Source organism: Oncorhynchus tshawytscha, linkage group LG03 (genome assembly GCF_018296145.1).
Source record: "Oncorhynchus tshawytscha isolate Ot180627B linkage group LG03, Otsh_v2.0, whole genome shotgun sequence".
In the NCBI taxonomy this organism is placed as follows: domain Eukaryota; kingdom Metazoa; phylum Chordata; class Actinopteri; order Salmoniformes; family Salmonidae; genus Oncorhynchus; species Oncorhynchus tshawytscha.
This window is the reverse complement of record NC_056431.1, coordinates 29,376,650-29,391,565: the sequence shown is the minus strand read 5'-3', so window position 1 is coordinate 29,391,565 and position 14,916 is coordinate 29,376,650. Positions and strand designations below refer to the sequence as shown.

The window sequence follows — 14,916 nt, the reverse complement described above, 5'->3', positions numbered from 1 at the left end:
GATACATTTGAATGATGAGGGATTTCAGGGATGTGCTCTACCCTGGCATTTTTATTTCCCCCAGGGAAAATTCTCTTATAGAAAGCACCCGCCTTCCCAAACTACGTAAGGCTGTCATTTAGCACATGCACTCAAACTCACACACCCACACACATAAATACCCACGCACACACCCGCGCACCCCTTTTCAGTGACTCCAGCTAGAATAACAGCAGGTTTACCTAGCAGCCTGTAAAGAATTCCAGTAAAAAAAGCTGAAAGTTTAAGAAACACCTGAATCCTATTTGCTGAACAGTCTCCAGGTTTATTTGAACAGATGACTTCCCTTCAGGGGCCATGAATAAAAGCTGGCCAGGACGCTGCAATAGGGCAGAGAACCACCAAGGTGCCAGACATCTGCGGGAAAATGTAGCCGAAGAAGAAGATGGGGTGGAGACGTGAGGAGACAACTAGACTGGCTCATCTCTCTTCAGATGATATATATGGTTTTTAGTCTGACTCAGCTACTTTGGAACACTAGGCTATATTTGAAAAGTGCAAGATCTGTGATTGTAGGTGCTATGATGTGGGTGTTTACGTCCAGTGCTGTGTTGTGGCTAGACAGCAAAAAAAACAGTGATTGGGATAGTGGGCTATTTTTGCATATCTTTTCCACTATGTCAGCCATCATTGTGTTGTGACTGTGAGCTGCTCAGCTCTTTCAGTCACTCTCACTGTTCAACCACTCATCCCTTAACGGGCATGGCCTATTTCATCCATCTGCAGCACCCTGAGGATGAAACAGACAGAGGAAAGAAAGAGGCAGGATAAAGCCATCTCCTTACAGCAATGCAGCAGGTGAGGATGGTGGAGGGAGTGAGAGAGAAAGAGGGAGAAAGAGAGACAGTGTCTATGTGAGTATAGTCAAGGATATATTTCTCAATACCAGCCTGTCTCGCTCCCTCAATTCTCTCTCTCTCTCTACACTAGCGTAATGAGACAGTGTAACAATGGGGCAAGTGTTGAATTTCTGAGACGAGATTTCCGGACATCGGAAGAGAGCGGAGGGGCTTGATTCCCACATGGGCCCTAATCAGACACTGCACATGACGAACATCACCTGTGTGTGTGTGTGTGTGTGTGTGTGTGTGTGTGTGTGTGTGTGTGTGTGTGTGTGTGTGTGTGTGTGTGTGTGTGTGTGTGTGTGTGTGTGTGTGTGTGTGTGTGTGTGTGTGTGTGTGTGTGTGCGTGCGTGCGTGCGTGTGCGTGTGTACATGCATGGCTGAGCATGTGTATGTGTGCATAGTGTATTACTGCTTGATCTTGATGACACTTCCAATACAGCATTTCAGAAACATTGAACTCACCAAACACAATGATTACCTCAAAGTCAAAATCGACCACAGAGTTTGTGGATCAAATGCCCTTGCCAAGCTCCGATGGGTTCCGCAACAGAATGACAATCGTCCGCTTCATCTGTCCGCTGTCATAGATGGAGCAGGAGGCACCGGCCCATTTCACCAACACAAAGCAGTTCACAAAGTCCCCTACTGCATATTATGCTCAATCTTTCCATCCTATACCACTAAAAAAGACGATCTAACTCCTATTCATTATCCAAAAGCTTCTGAATGCAACACTGTCATTGTTGCATGTGTCTCTTGTACGTGAGCCCATTTTGTTGGCCACGTGACCACTGGATGATGCCATTAGATTCCTCCCTCTCTGTGGTTTTAATTCAGTTCCACAAGGCCCTCATAGATCTGGCTGATAACTGTATATGAGAACTGCTCATAACCGTATCCCACAGAATCCCCATTGTGCAGCATCCACAGAGCCCACATCACAGGGCTGCATAGGAACACCTGTGTGACATCCTCTATGAGACCTGGGCACCGCATGCCTCCTGTTTTACGTCACAATAAAGACGAGGCTGAGCACTGTGGATGTGTGGGGCTGCGGATGGGGCTGGCAGTGAATGTCATATACTGCACAGCGGCCCGGGAGACGCTGTCCTACTAGGAAGCATCTGTTGTGTGACCTGGCTGTTGTGACTATTCTGAGTTCAGGAGGATTTCTGTGGTAATGTATTGAGGAAAATCTGGAGGTAAAACATACAGTAGACCTACAAACTTGCCACAACATGCTTGTAGGTCTGAACTCTGTTTGGCTAGTTTGCCTCTTCCTCCTGCCACCTCTCCCGTTCACCATTATTGCAAACCTGGAAGTTCCTGAAATTAGCTAAAAATTAGGCATAAGAATTATGTTACAATTAGGATTAAGGTTACGGCTAGATTTAGGCTTAGTTAGGGTATGGGTAAAGTGGATAAATTGCTTATTGCTGCCCAAAAACAGGGCTTGCCTCTAGAAATTAGGATAACGTCTGTGATAATGCATGGAGGACAGTTGGAAGGCCTTCTCTGAGATCTGGACTGCAGTGTAGCACAGCCAACACATAAACCTGCTAATTTCAGTGTCATATAGACAGAATGGAACATAACGACATGGCATGGCTTGAGACACACACACATGCACCCACAGTGAAACATTTTGTTCTGCTTACTGTAATGGGCACATGGAAAATAACATACACAGAAACACAGTGACAAAGCACTGTGGACAGAGATGCTCTGTACCAGGAGAGATTCCTGGACTCCTGCCAGCCTTGATGCTCCTTCCTTACACGTACGCCGAACCAGAGCAAGGCTAGAGGAGGGAAAGAAGAGGACCATTTGGAAGAGAGACAGAGAGGAACAGGCTAAATTGTTTTTGTATATGGACTGGAGATGAGTAAGGATGTGTGATGGTTTGGTATTACATGTATGTGTGTGAGAACCTCAGAGGTATAGATAAGTGAATTGGTGTCCCTTGTATAACGTGATTTGATGTGCAGGTTTGATCATGTTTAATCGAACCCATCTCAGAGGGGTGACCCATCCTCTTCTGGTTGTACTGGGTAGATGTGTGTGTGCACGTGCCACCTTCATAGAACTGAAAAAAGGCATACCTACCTAGAGGTCATACAGTGGCTTGCAAAAGTATTCACCCCCTGTGGCATTTTTCATAATTTGTTGCCTTACAACCTGGAATTAAAATAGTTTTTTTTTTGGGGGGGGGTGTATTATTTGATTTACACAACATGCCTACCACTTTGAAGATGCAAAATATTTTTTATTGTGAAACAAACAAGAAATAAGACCAAAAAAACAGAAAACTTGAGCGTGCATAACTATTCAGCCCCCCAAAATTCAATACTTTGTAGAGCCACCTTTTGCAGCAATTACAGCTGCAAGTCTCTTGAGGTATGTCTCTATAAACTTGGCACATCTAGCCACTTTTCTTCAAGGCAAAACTGCTCCTGCTCCTTCAAGTTGGATGGGTTCCGCTGGTGTACAGCAAGTCATATCACAGATGATTCTCAATTGGATTGAGGTCTGGGCTTTAACTAGGCCATTCCAAGACATTTAAATGTTTCTCCTTAAACCACTTGAGTGTTGCTTTAGCAGTATGCTTCGGGTCATTGTCCTGCTGGAAGGTGAACCTCCATCCCAGTCTCAAATCTCTGGGAGACTGAAACAGGTTTCCCTCAAGAATTTCCCTGTATTTAGCGCCATCCATCATTCCTTCAATTCTGACCAGTTTCCTGATGCTGTCACCACCATGCTTCACTGTGGGGATGGTGTACTCGGGTTGATGAGAGGTGTTGGGTTTGCGTCAGACAAAGCATTTTCCTTGATTGCCAAAAAGCTACATTTTAGTCTCATCTGACTAGAGTACCTTCTCCCATATGTTTGGGGAGTCTCCCACCTGCCTTTTGGCGAACAACAAACATGTTTGCTTATTTGTTTCTGGCCGCTCTGTGGAGTGTACGGCTTAAAGTGGTCCTATAGACAGATACTCCAATCTCCGCTGTGGAGCTTTGCAGCTCCTTCAGGGTTATCTTTGGTCTCTTTGTTGCCTCTCTAATTAATGCCCTCCTTGCCTGGTCTGTGAGTTTTGGTGGGCGGCCCTCTCTTGGCAGGTTTGTTGTGGTGCCCTATTTTTTCCTATTTTTTGATAATGGATTTAATGTTGCTCCGTGGGATGTTCAAAGTTTCTGATATTTTTTTATAACCCAAACCTGATCTGTACTTCTCCACAACTTTGTCCCTGACCTATTTGGAGAGCTCCTTGGTCTTCATAGTACCGCTTAGTACCGCTTGCTTGGTCAAGGGGTTTGCTTGTCCAAGGGTTTGAATACTTTTGCAAGGCACTGTACCAACAAGACACCTACTGTATCGCTTATCCACAAGCCCTATTAGACCGGCATCACCAGCTGTTTATCCCATCACCAAATAAACATGCTTGGCCTATTCTGGAGCACAACATCTAATTTCCTTGTGAAACCTAATCTACTGTGATATAGCCATGCTGGTGTTTCAAGGGTAAAGGGAACCCACTAATGGTTGTTGTGAAACACTGTCTACACTGCCCCTCAGTGGTGGAAAGGGGGAATGACTGCTATGGGCACACACTTCCTCTTGACACAGCTCCGAACCTTGTACACTATTGCATGACTGAAAGTCTTGTTGCATGTTAAGTTCATCATCTTACTCTATGAAGTCTCAATTCTGCACCTCATTACACCCTCCTTTTATTATACATAGGCAAGATATGAACTGCTCCTTCCTGTTAGAATAGAGGTCACACAACAAAATACAAATAAATTATACATTTTGAAATATTACACATGGTTTAATCTCCTCATGGGCAGACGCACATAACATTAATTGTTGCAGACAGACGGTGATGGAGCTGCCGACCTGTTTCCGCCACTGGTTCTAATATGATTTCTCTTTCGTCTACCCCAAGAACTTCATCGAGTAGCTGGCTCAAGATTTCAGTTCTGGGTTGCCGAGATTACATATGGGTAAAATACAAAGGTGCAAACAAAATCTATATTCTTCCTGACTCAAATATCTTTGATTGGATCTGGATTGATGGAGTTCCTGCGTGCTTACTTCATGTCTCCTCAGAGCAGACTAGGAGGCACAACTCTCGGCTTATGGAAGTCGAGCGAGGAGAACATCCTGTATTTCTGTCGGATGTAGGGGTATCTACCATCATCCTGTGGATGCTCGTAGTACATTTTGGGATAGACGTACCACATTACGACTCCTGAGGGGTTGGTGGAGACGGTGAACTCTGTGGTGGCAGACAGTCCGCTCAATGTTTTCCCAGTGAACACGTCATAAGCCTGAAAGATATAGAAGAGTACAAATGTAGAGGTACAACACTGTGTCACTTACAAAAACACAGCTCACAGCTCAAACTTCCACTTCCCTCAACAGGAATAAATACAGTCATCATGCGCTGGAAGAAATCGAGTCATCATGCACTACAATGTGGTTGGAGAGAACTAGGAAAGGAACCAGGAAAGAGGAGCACACCTCGTAGCTGCCTGCTGTGTAGTTTAACTTGGCCAGGGAGGTGTGGCAGTGATAGGCCATGTCTTGGCGACGGCTGAGGGACACCAGAGAACTAGCCGACTGGGAGAGGGGCTGCCAGTACACTTCAACATGACCTCCTCTCCTGTAAAAAAGAGAGTGACATACAGACAAAGAAAAGGAGAGTAAACAGTGAATTTTGTGCAGAGACCGTGGTCTAGTGATAATGCTCCCAGCCAGTCACATACTCTACTACCAATCGGTGACCAGGGTTCAGTCCCCTTCCTACTGTTCTCCCACTTGCCTGTCTCCTAACTGTCTGAATGAAGTGAATATCATACTGCCAAAATGTATCTATGTGACTCATAAACAAATGTGTAATTTTATCATTGAGGGTCACCTGTAGCAAGCGTCTTCCCTGGATGCCCATAGGATCCTGGTTGATGGCGATGGCAGCTCTGTTTTGCAGGATGGCCCTGGCCTCACTGCTTAGGGTCCGAAGGTTGTTAGACATAATGAGAGGTGCAGCCATGATCGCCCAAAGAGCCATCTGAGAGCGTGATTGGTCCACACCGAGGCCGACGTTTCCTATGATCAGCTGGGAGAGAAAAATTATAAATATGTAAGGTTAATGAGATGTACAACAATGTGAATAAATGTAAATAAATAAAACAATGTGAGCAGAGTGACTCCTAGTCCCTTCCAAATGCAGGAACAAGGTTAATATTGGCAAGACAGGTGTAAGGGGTAAGAGCGACACTTGACAATAACAGTGGACAATCAGCAAGTAATGTATACAGGCGTCAATAAATGTAAGATACAGAACAAAGTAAATGTGAAATAGGGTGAAAACTCTACCAATACAATTGTGAGGAGAGTACAGTATTAGACGTGAACAGAGAGGAGAGCACAGAAAGAAGGACAGAGGGATTGGTGTAAGTAAGGGACAGACAATGGTCGGACGTAGGACAGACAGCGGACAGACCATGTCAGGATCGTTCCAGCGTCCAGGGCCGGCTTCAGGCTGCAGTATCTCCTGGTTGTCAAAGAACCAGTCTGTAATGTCTTGCACAATGTCCCATGAGTCCTGAGTGTCATCATAGTTACGCCATATGTTACAGATCTCCCCCAGCAGAGTGTAATTCACCTGCAGAAAAAAAGAGACCCCGTGAGTGTTTGTGAGCAATACAAATACATTTACATACACCTTGATTTGTTTCTGACAGGGTACTAATGCTGTAATGACATTAGATTTGATACTGTTGCCTGTCTTTATGTCTTTGTAAGACTTGTTTTTCCCCCTGAAGGATCAGGATAATCATCAAACAACTCTAATCAAGAATGATCTGAGTGATGGATCAAACGTGACGGAGCAACAGTTTGTCATCTAACTACAGCAGTGCTGTCCCGGAATACCTGTAACCACGCGAATGTAGCCCCTGCGAGAAACAAAACAACTAATGGAATCAATAGGAATATGACAATGAATGGAGCATTATTCAAAGAGAAGGGACATCCGTTACCTTTTCCTCCAAGCCATAATTGTTATTGTAAAACCAAAAATCTTTGCAACACATAGCTATTCACTAACCCTTGTTTTTTCCCCCCCATCTCCTTCCGTATTTTATTATTTTCATGACAGCACAGTAGGAAGCAAAGGGAGACAGGTATGTACTGTACAGGGAGACAGAGAGGAAGGGCACAGACAGTCAGCCGAGCCGGGGCTCAAAACCCGTCACCAGGGGGGGATGTGCGGTCCCTTATTTTTTTTATTGTGTCACTGGTAGCATAATGAAACACACACTGGGAGGGAGTCCACCCCGATAGGCTGGTCAACTACAGGAGTAGCCAATTGGACGACCTGTTGCATTCAAAGCCTTGGACATGAGAGGGTAACCTGTATGACAGGAGAACAATAAAAATCCACTCTATGTCCCTCTGAGTCTATTTCCCTCTACCCATCTCTTTAAATACCACCACGCCAGGATACCAAAGGACCACCAATGCTGATACACTCTATATAGTAACTCCCAATGTACAGTTGCAGTTCACCCTCAAGATTCACACACCCTTCTGTTGCTCCTCTTCATTGGAGTAACAGCCATCCAACTCCCGGAAGTCCACACCCCAACTAGCGGACGTCTGGGCATCAGTCTCAATCTTGTCCAGCGTGGTGCCAGGGTACCCTCCACAGGTGTGTGTGTGCCCAGGTCCCCATAGATGCCCAGCTTCAGGCCGCGGTCATGGAGGTACCTCGCCAGCTTGGCAATGCCCCCAGGGAATCTGGGGTTTTAGAGATGGCAGTGAAGTCATGAATCTCATACCTAATACTGTCCGTTCACAATGCTGTAGTAGATAAGACCTCAAACTCAAGTCAATGTCCTTTATTAACCCATGCTAAGGTATTCATGACAAGCAGCACCGTTTTAGTACACCAGTCTTTAATTAAGGTTGAATGGGAAGAAGAGAAGGAAGAGGAATGTCAAAAATGTAAAGGGTAAGGAAGAGGTAGAAGGCCAGGAAATAAGGAAGAAAATCAAAGATGGAGGGAGTTAGGAGGAGAAGAGTGGGAGAGAGGCCAACCTTTGTTGGTCAGGCTGCAGCCGTCCATCTTTATCCCGGAGCAAGGAGGACCAATAGTCATCTATCATGACATGATCATATCCCATCTCTTTCCACCCATCCTCAGCCAAGTCTGTCTGCCATGTGTCTCTGAAGAGATTCTCGCTGTATGTAGAGATTCATATATTAATATTCGTGCAATTACATTATTTGATGTAAAATGTTCAGCATCCTATTAATATCAGAGTCACTATGAGAAAAAAATGAATCTACAAGTAACCTATAGGCCTATATACACCTTAATGGTCTCATCCACCAGCTTGGTCACGATCTGTCGAGTTATACTCTATTGGCCAGTTTATCGGAAACAGATTAAACCTGGTCCTAGACAAAAAATTATGTTCAAAAGAGATTCTAGATTGAAAGTGTCTATTAGTCCAAAACTAATCTTAATCTGTATACAGGGAAGTTGCCTGATATGCGGTTGCAATTAGCCTAGGGATGAGGTTAGTAGCTCTACAATAGGAGTGACTTCAGAGTCACTCTGTAAAACTGCACATAAATATGTCTACCATTATGTACCTGATGCAGTTCTTGGGATCATTCTCACAATCGATATTACAGCAAAAACGCTCCCAAGACATCCATCCCATGGGTGGGGTCCTCATCAAACCATTGTCCAAAGCAGAGGTAGCTGAGGTTAATGCCAGCAGGAAAATCACTGGCAACAGCTTCATCTCTGAGGAGAAATAGTGATATGCAAAGCAACTGTAAGGTTTGTCCTAGTTGTTTATATTTAGGTTGCAGAAAAACTCTGCAAAACAAACAACAAATTGTATTGCCCAGCAAAGAGAAACTGAAAGCACCGCTCAGATTTGATGCATGGATCATATTTTTTAATTTAAAAAAATTGTACCCCCTTTATTCTCCCCAATTTCGTGGTATCCAATTGTTAGTAAATAACTATCTTGTCTCATCGCTGCAACTCCTGTATGGGCTCGGGAGAAACGAAGGTCGAAAGGCATGGATCATATTTGTGGTGACTACAATACTGATCTTGATTAACTGGGAAAGTGAAAAAACTGTTTAGCCAGAAAGCAGGATACTTTGCCCTGTGTCTGCACATGGGTTGTTTATTACATACCATAATAATGCATTTCTGCGTATCGAATCATATAGCCTGCATGATTCTGGTCAGTGAACAACCAGATCACCAACATAGAAGCAGTAAAAGGTAATAAGTCCTTATTCAATAATGATGTATAACAAATTATATTACAAAACTACATTGGGGTACTATACCTGCTCAATGTTTCACTTTTGCAGTCAGTAAACCCATTTTATTAGGGCAAATTCGTCACTGCAACTATTTTCTCTCTATTTTCTCTTGCTGGTCTCTATTTCCTGTATACAGAGCCTTGGTGATGTGACTTATCTCTGTCACGTGGCAACCAGAGGGGGAGGGATTGCTGCCTTCCAATTTAGCAGCACATAGCAATTGAACTACGAATGCTGCTTTGCATATTGCTTTGCATATTGTGTGCACAGCTTCTAACGTCTCATATATCAAATGTTCATTACTGAAATATGAGTGATTCTAATCACACCATATAATTAAATTCAATTCAAAGTTCATTATTGGCATGGGAAAACACATGTTTACATTGCCAAAGCAAGTGAAATACAGTAGATAAAACAAAAGTGAAATAAACAATTAAAAATGAACAGTAAACATTACACTCACCAAAGTTTCAGAAGAATAGAGACATTTCGAATGTCATATTATGGCCATGCACAGTGTTACAACGATGTACAAACGATGTACAAAAGGGAAAATAAATAAACATACTGTAAATATGGGTTGTATTTACAATGGTGTTTTTTCTTCACTGGTTGCCCTTTTCTTGTGGCAACAGGTCACACATCTTGCTGCTGTGATGGCAAACTGTGGTATTTCACCCAATAAATTTGGGAGTTTATCAAAATTGGATATGTTTTCAAATTCTTTATGGGTCTGTGTAATCTGAGGGAAATATGTGTCTCTAATATGGTCATGCATTTTGCAGGAGGTTAGGAAGTGCAGCTAAGTTTCCACCTCATTTTGTGTGCACATAGTCTGTCTTCTCTTGAGAGTCTTGTCTGCCTACGGCGGCCTCTCTCAATAGCAAGGCAATGCTCACTGAGTATGTACATGGCCAAAGCTTTCCTTAATTTTGGGTCAGTCACAGTGGTCAGATATTCTGCCACTTGTGTACTCTCTATTTAGGGCCAAATAGCATTCTAGTTAGATCTGTTTATTCGTAAATTCCTTCCAATGTGTCAAATAATAATATTTTTGTTTTCTCATGATTTGGTTGGATCTAAATGTGTTGCTGTTGCAGTCATGGGGGTCTGTGGGGTCTGTTTGTGTTTGTGAACAGAGCCCCAGGACCAGCTTGCTTAGGGGACTCTTCTCTAGGTTAATCTCTCTGTAGGTCATGGCTTTGTTATGGAAGGTTTGGGAATCGCTTCCTTTTAGGTGGTTGTAGAATTTAATAGCTCTTTTCTGGATTTGGATAGTTAGAGGGTATCAACATAATTCTGCTCTGCATGCACTATTTGGTGTTTTACGTTGTACTGGGAGAATGTTTTTGTAGAATTCTGCATGCAGTCTCAATTTGGTGTTTGTCCCATTTTGTGAATTCTTGGTTGGTGAGCGGACCCTAGACTTCACAACCATAAAGGGCAATGGGTTCTGTAACTGATTCAAGTATTTTTTGCCAGATCCTAATTTTTGCAAGATCCTAATGTCAAATTTCATGTTCCTTTTGATGGCATAGAAGGCCCTTCTTGCCTTGTCTCTCAGATCGTTCACAGCTTTTTAGAAGTTACCTGTGATGCTGATTTTTAGGCTGGGGTAAATATTTTTTTTTGTGTACTCTGGGGCAACTGTGTCTAGATGGAATTTGTATTTGTGGTCCTGGCAGTCTGACCTTTTTTGAACCCTCATTATATTTGTCTTACTGAGATTTACTGCCAGGGCCCAGGTCTGACATAATCTGTGCAGAAGATCTAGGTGTTGCTCTAGGACATTCCTTGGTTGGGAGCAGAAGCACCAGCAACAGTAGACCCTCATCAGCAACAGTAGACCCTCATGCCAAATTTGAGTCAAGAGCTTTTTTGAAATCAACAAAGCTTGAGAAGACTAACTTTTTTTTGGTTTGTTTGCTTGTCAATTAGGGTGTGCAGGGTGAATACACGACCAGTGGTACGGTATTTGGTAAAAAGGCAATTGGACATTTGCTCAGTACATTGTTTTCACTGAGGAAATGTAAGAGACTGCTGTTAATGATAATGCAGAGGATTTTCCCAAGGTTGCTGTTGAACCATATCCAACAGTAGTTGTTGGGGTCAAATTTTTCTCCACTGTTGTGGATTGGGGTGATCAGTCCTTGGTTCCAAGTATTGGGGAAGATGCAAGAGCTGAGGATGATGTTAAAGAGTTCAAGTATAGCCAATTGGAATTTGTGGTCAGTATATTTCATCATTTAATTTAGGAATCCGTCATCACCACAGGCCTTTTTGGGTTGGAGGGTTTGTATTTTGTCCTGTAGTTCATTCAGTATTATTGGAGAATCCAGTGTGTTCTGGTAGTCCTTAATAGCTGATTCTAAGATTTGTAATTGATCATGTATATGTTTTTGCTGTTTGTTCTTTGTTATAGAGCTAAAAAAGATTGGAGGGGCAGCAGGGTAGCCTAGTGGTTAGAGCATTGGACTAGTAACCTGAAGGTTGCAAGTTCAAACCCCTGAGCTGACAAGGTACAAATCTGTCGTTCTTCCCCTGAACAGGCAGTTAACCCACTGTTCCTAGGCCGTCAATGAAAATAAGAATTTGTTCTTAACTGACTTGCCTAGTTAAATAAAGGTAAAATAAAGAATTATCCATACATCTCCATTTAGGATAGATAACTCTTTGTTTAGTGTTAGATTCTATAGATTATTCAATTACATTCATCTGATTTCAGATGTGCTGTTCCTGATTTTTCTGTAATGTATTTTTGCATTGTTTTAGTGATTCACCATAGCGAAGGCGTAGACTCAGGTTTTCTGGGTCTCTATGTTTTGGTTGAATAGGTTTCTTAATTTCTTTCTTATGTTTTTTGCATTCTTCATGTCACGTTCTTAGTTCTTTTGTGTTTTCATTGTTTTAGTGTTGGTCAGGACGTGAGCTGGGTGGGCATTCTATGTTTTGTGTGTCTAGGTTGTTTTTCTGTGTTCGGCCTAGTATGGTTCTCAATCAGAGGCAGGTGTCGTTAGTTGTCTCTGATTGAGAATATACTTAGCTAGCCTGGGTTTCACTGTGTTTTTGTGGGTGATAGTTTCCGTGTCTGTGTTTTACACCACACGGGTACTGTTTTCAGTTTTCATTATTCACTGTACGTTTATTGTTTTGTGTAGAGTGTTCAGTTAATGTGTTTAAACAACAACTTTGGACACTTACCACGCCGCATATTGGTCCTCCGATCCTCCTCGCCTCTCCTCTTCAGACGAAGAGGAGGAAAACCATTAAATCAAATCAAATGTATTTATATAGCCCTTCGCACATCAGCTGATATCTCAAAGTGCTGTACAGAAACCCAGCCTAAAACCCCAAACGGAAAGCAATGCAGGTGTAGAAGCACGGTGGCATTTACACTTCATCAAACCATTTGTTATTGTTTTAGATTTTCTTAGGTTGTCTCATTGAATTTTGGGGATTTGATAGGAAAGCTTAAATGTAAAATATACTGTTTAGGCGTTCTACAGACAGATTTACACCTTCACTATTACAGTGAATTGTTTTGTCCAGGACGTTTTATAAAGGGATTGATTTTGTTCTTGCCTATTTGTTTTTTTGGTAGGTTTCTACACTACTTTCCTTCCACCTATAGCATTAATATTGTGCAGTTCCTTTGGCTTTATGCCTCATGATTGAATATTGCTCTGTTCAATTAGATTGTGATTTTGCTGTGATATGATCGGGGTTTTCAGTGGACTGACTGTGAACGCTCTGAGAGACTCTGGGTTGAGGTCAGTGATAAAGTAATCTACAGTACTACTGCCAAGGGATGAGCTGTAGATGTACCTACCAAAGGAGACTCCTTGAAGCCTACAATACAGACCCAGCGTGCGACAGAGCTGCAGGAGTTGTGACCCGTTTTTGTTGGTTGTTTTGTCATAGTTGTGTCTATGGGGGGCATATTTGGGAGGGAATACTGTCACCTCCAGGTAGGTGTTTGTCCCCCTGTGTGCTGAGAGTGTCGGCTTCTTGTCCAGTTCTGGCATTTAGGTCACCACAGACTTGTACATGTCCCTGACCTCATCTAGGATGAAGGTGTCATCGTTAAAGTATGGGGATTCTTTTGGGGTAGTAAACATGAGGACATTTTTCTCTGTTGAGGTAATTTCCTTATTAATTTCGAGCCAGAATTAAAATGCTCATGTTTTGACTAATTTAACAGAGTGGGTTAGGTCTGCTCTATATCAAATTAGCATACTGCCTGAGTCTCTTCCCTGTTTCTCACCTGGTAGTTATGTGGATGGGACTACCAGCTCTCTGTAACCTAGAGGGCAACCAGTGGGTCCGTCTCCTCTATACCATGTTTCTTGTAGGATGACAATGTCTGTATTGTCCTAATGTGTCTCTGTGTCCTCCTTGTCCCGATTGCAGGTTCATGGGGCATAATCACAGTGCACCAGTCCTCTCTGTCCAGCCTGGAGACACTGTGCAAATTCTCTGTAGAGCCTCACAAGACATTGGTAACGATATGAGGCTTTACCACTTCAAACATGGACAGGCACCCAGAGGCCTCATTCATGATAGTAACCAGAAGTATCCTTGCACACCTAGTCGGTTCAGTGGCTTATTGAATGGACCTCTCACCACCACTATCACAGAGGTCCAGGTTGAGGTTGAAGCTGAGTAATACTGCCAACAAAGTGAACAGCTTCCATTCACACAGTGAAATATGGCCGTACACAAATCTCTGTTAGCTTCTCTCACTTCGGTGAGTTCGTGCGAGTGCCCGGCCAAGCATCAGAGAACTGCCTGACCTCTTTCCATCATAGCTGTAGCTGTACTGTAAGCATTTCACAATCATAAATAACTGGCAATACTGCGGCAGTAGCCGGGCAAAGCAACACAAACTTGGGAATGGAACTGAACTGGCAGCTGGAAGGCTGCTGGTCTCTGATCTCATATACCATCTCCTGCCCTTGTGCACTTGGACAAGGCACTCAACCCACCACAATTGCTCTCCGCCGAGGGGCACTGCACTACAGCTCATCCTGCGCTTCTCAACATGTGTGTGTGTATACGCTCTTAGAAATCTAAATCTATCTAGAACCTAAACCCTTTCAAAAACACGTTTTAGTTCCATGTAAAACCCTTTCCACAGAGGGTTCTACATTGAACACAAAAGGGTTCTACTTGGAACCAAAAAGTGTTATCCTATTGGGATAGGCGAAGAACCCTTTAGAAACCTTTTTTCTATGAGTATATAGCTGGGGGTGTTGGGAAAGGCAGGAGACAAATTTTCACTCCTTCCAATGGCGTGGAGAAACAATAACCCTTGCCTTTACAGTAAAGTAAATTACAATTTGAAGCGATTTAAGTCTTGGGGAAAAGCACTATGGAAATGCAATCCATTATTAATGAATCCATATTATAAACATGTCCATTACCACTTCAATTGAGGGGCAGCAATTTAACATATCATTAGAGCCTAAACTAATTGAGTATGATAATATAAAATAGCATACTGGTGTAGTGCAACACAAAAGATAGTTATTATGATCATAGTGTCTATTCAATTTTAACATAGCCTTCAGCAGGACATACACATTTCCATTTTTTTGTATCACCTTATTATCCAACATATTTGCATGCAGTTTTGCTTCTTGTGTCTTTAAACTACAGCTGTTTCCCC

General features: G+C 42.9%; 1 pseudogene; it reads right to left on the bottom strand.

The window, feature by feature from the left end:
* Positions 1 to 4,089: 4,089 nt before the first annotated feature.
* Positions 4,090 to 9,394, bottom strand: LOC112245325 (annotated as a pseudogene).
* Positions 9,395 to 14,916: the final 5,522 nt, after the last annotated feature.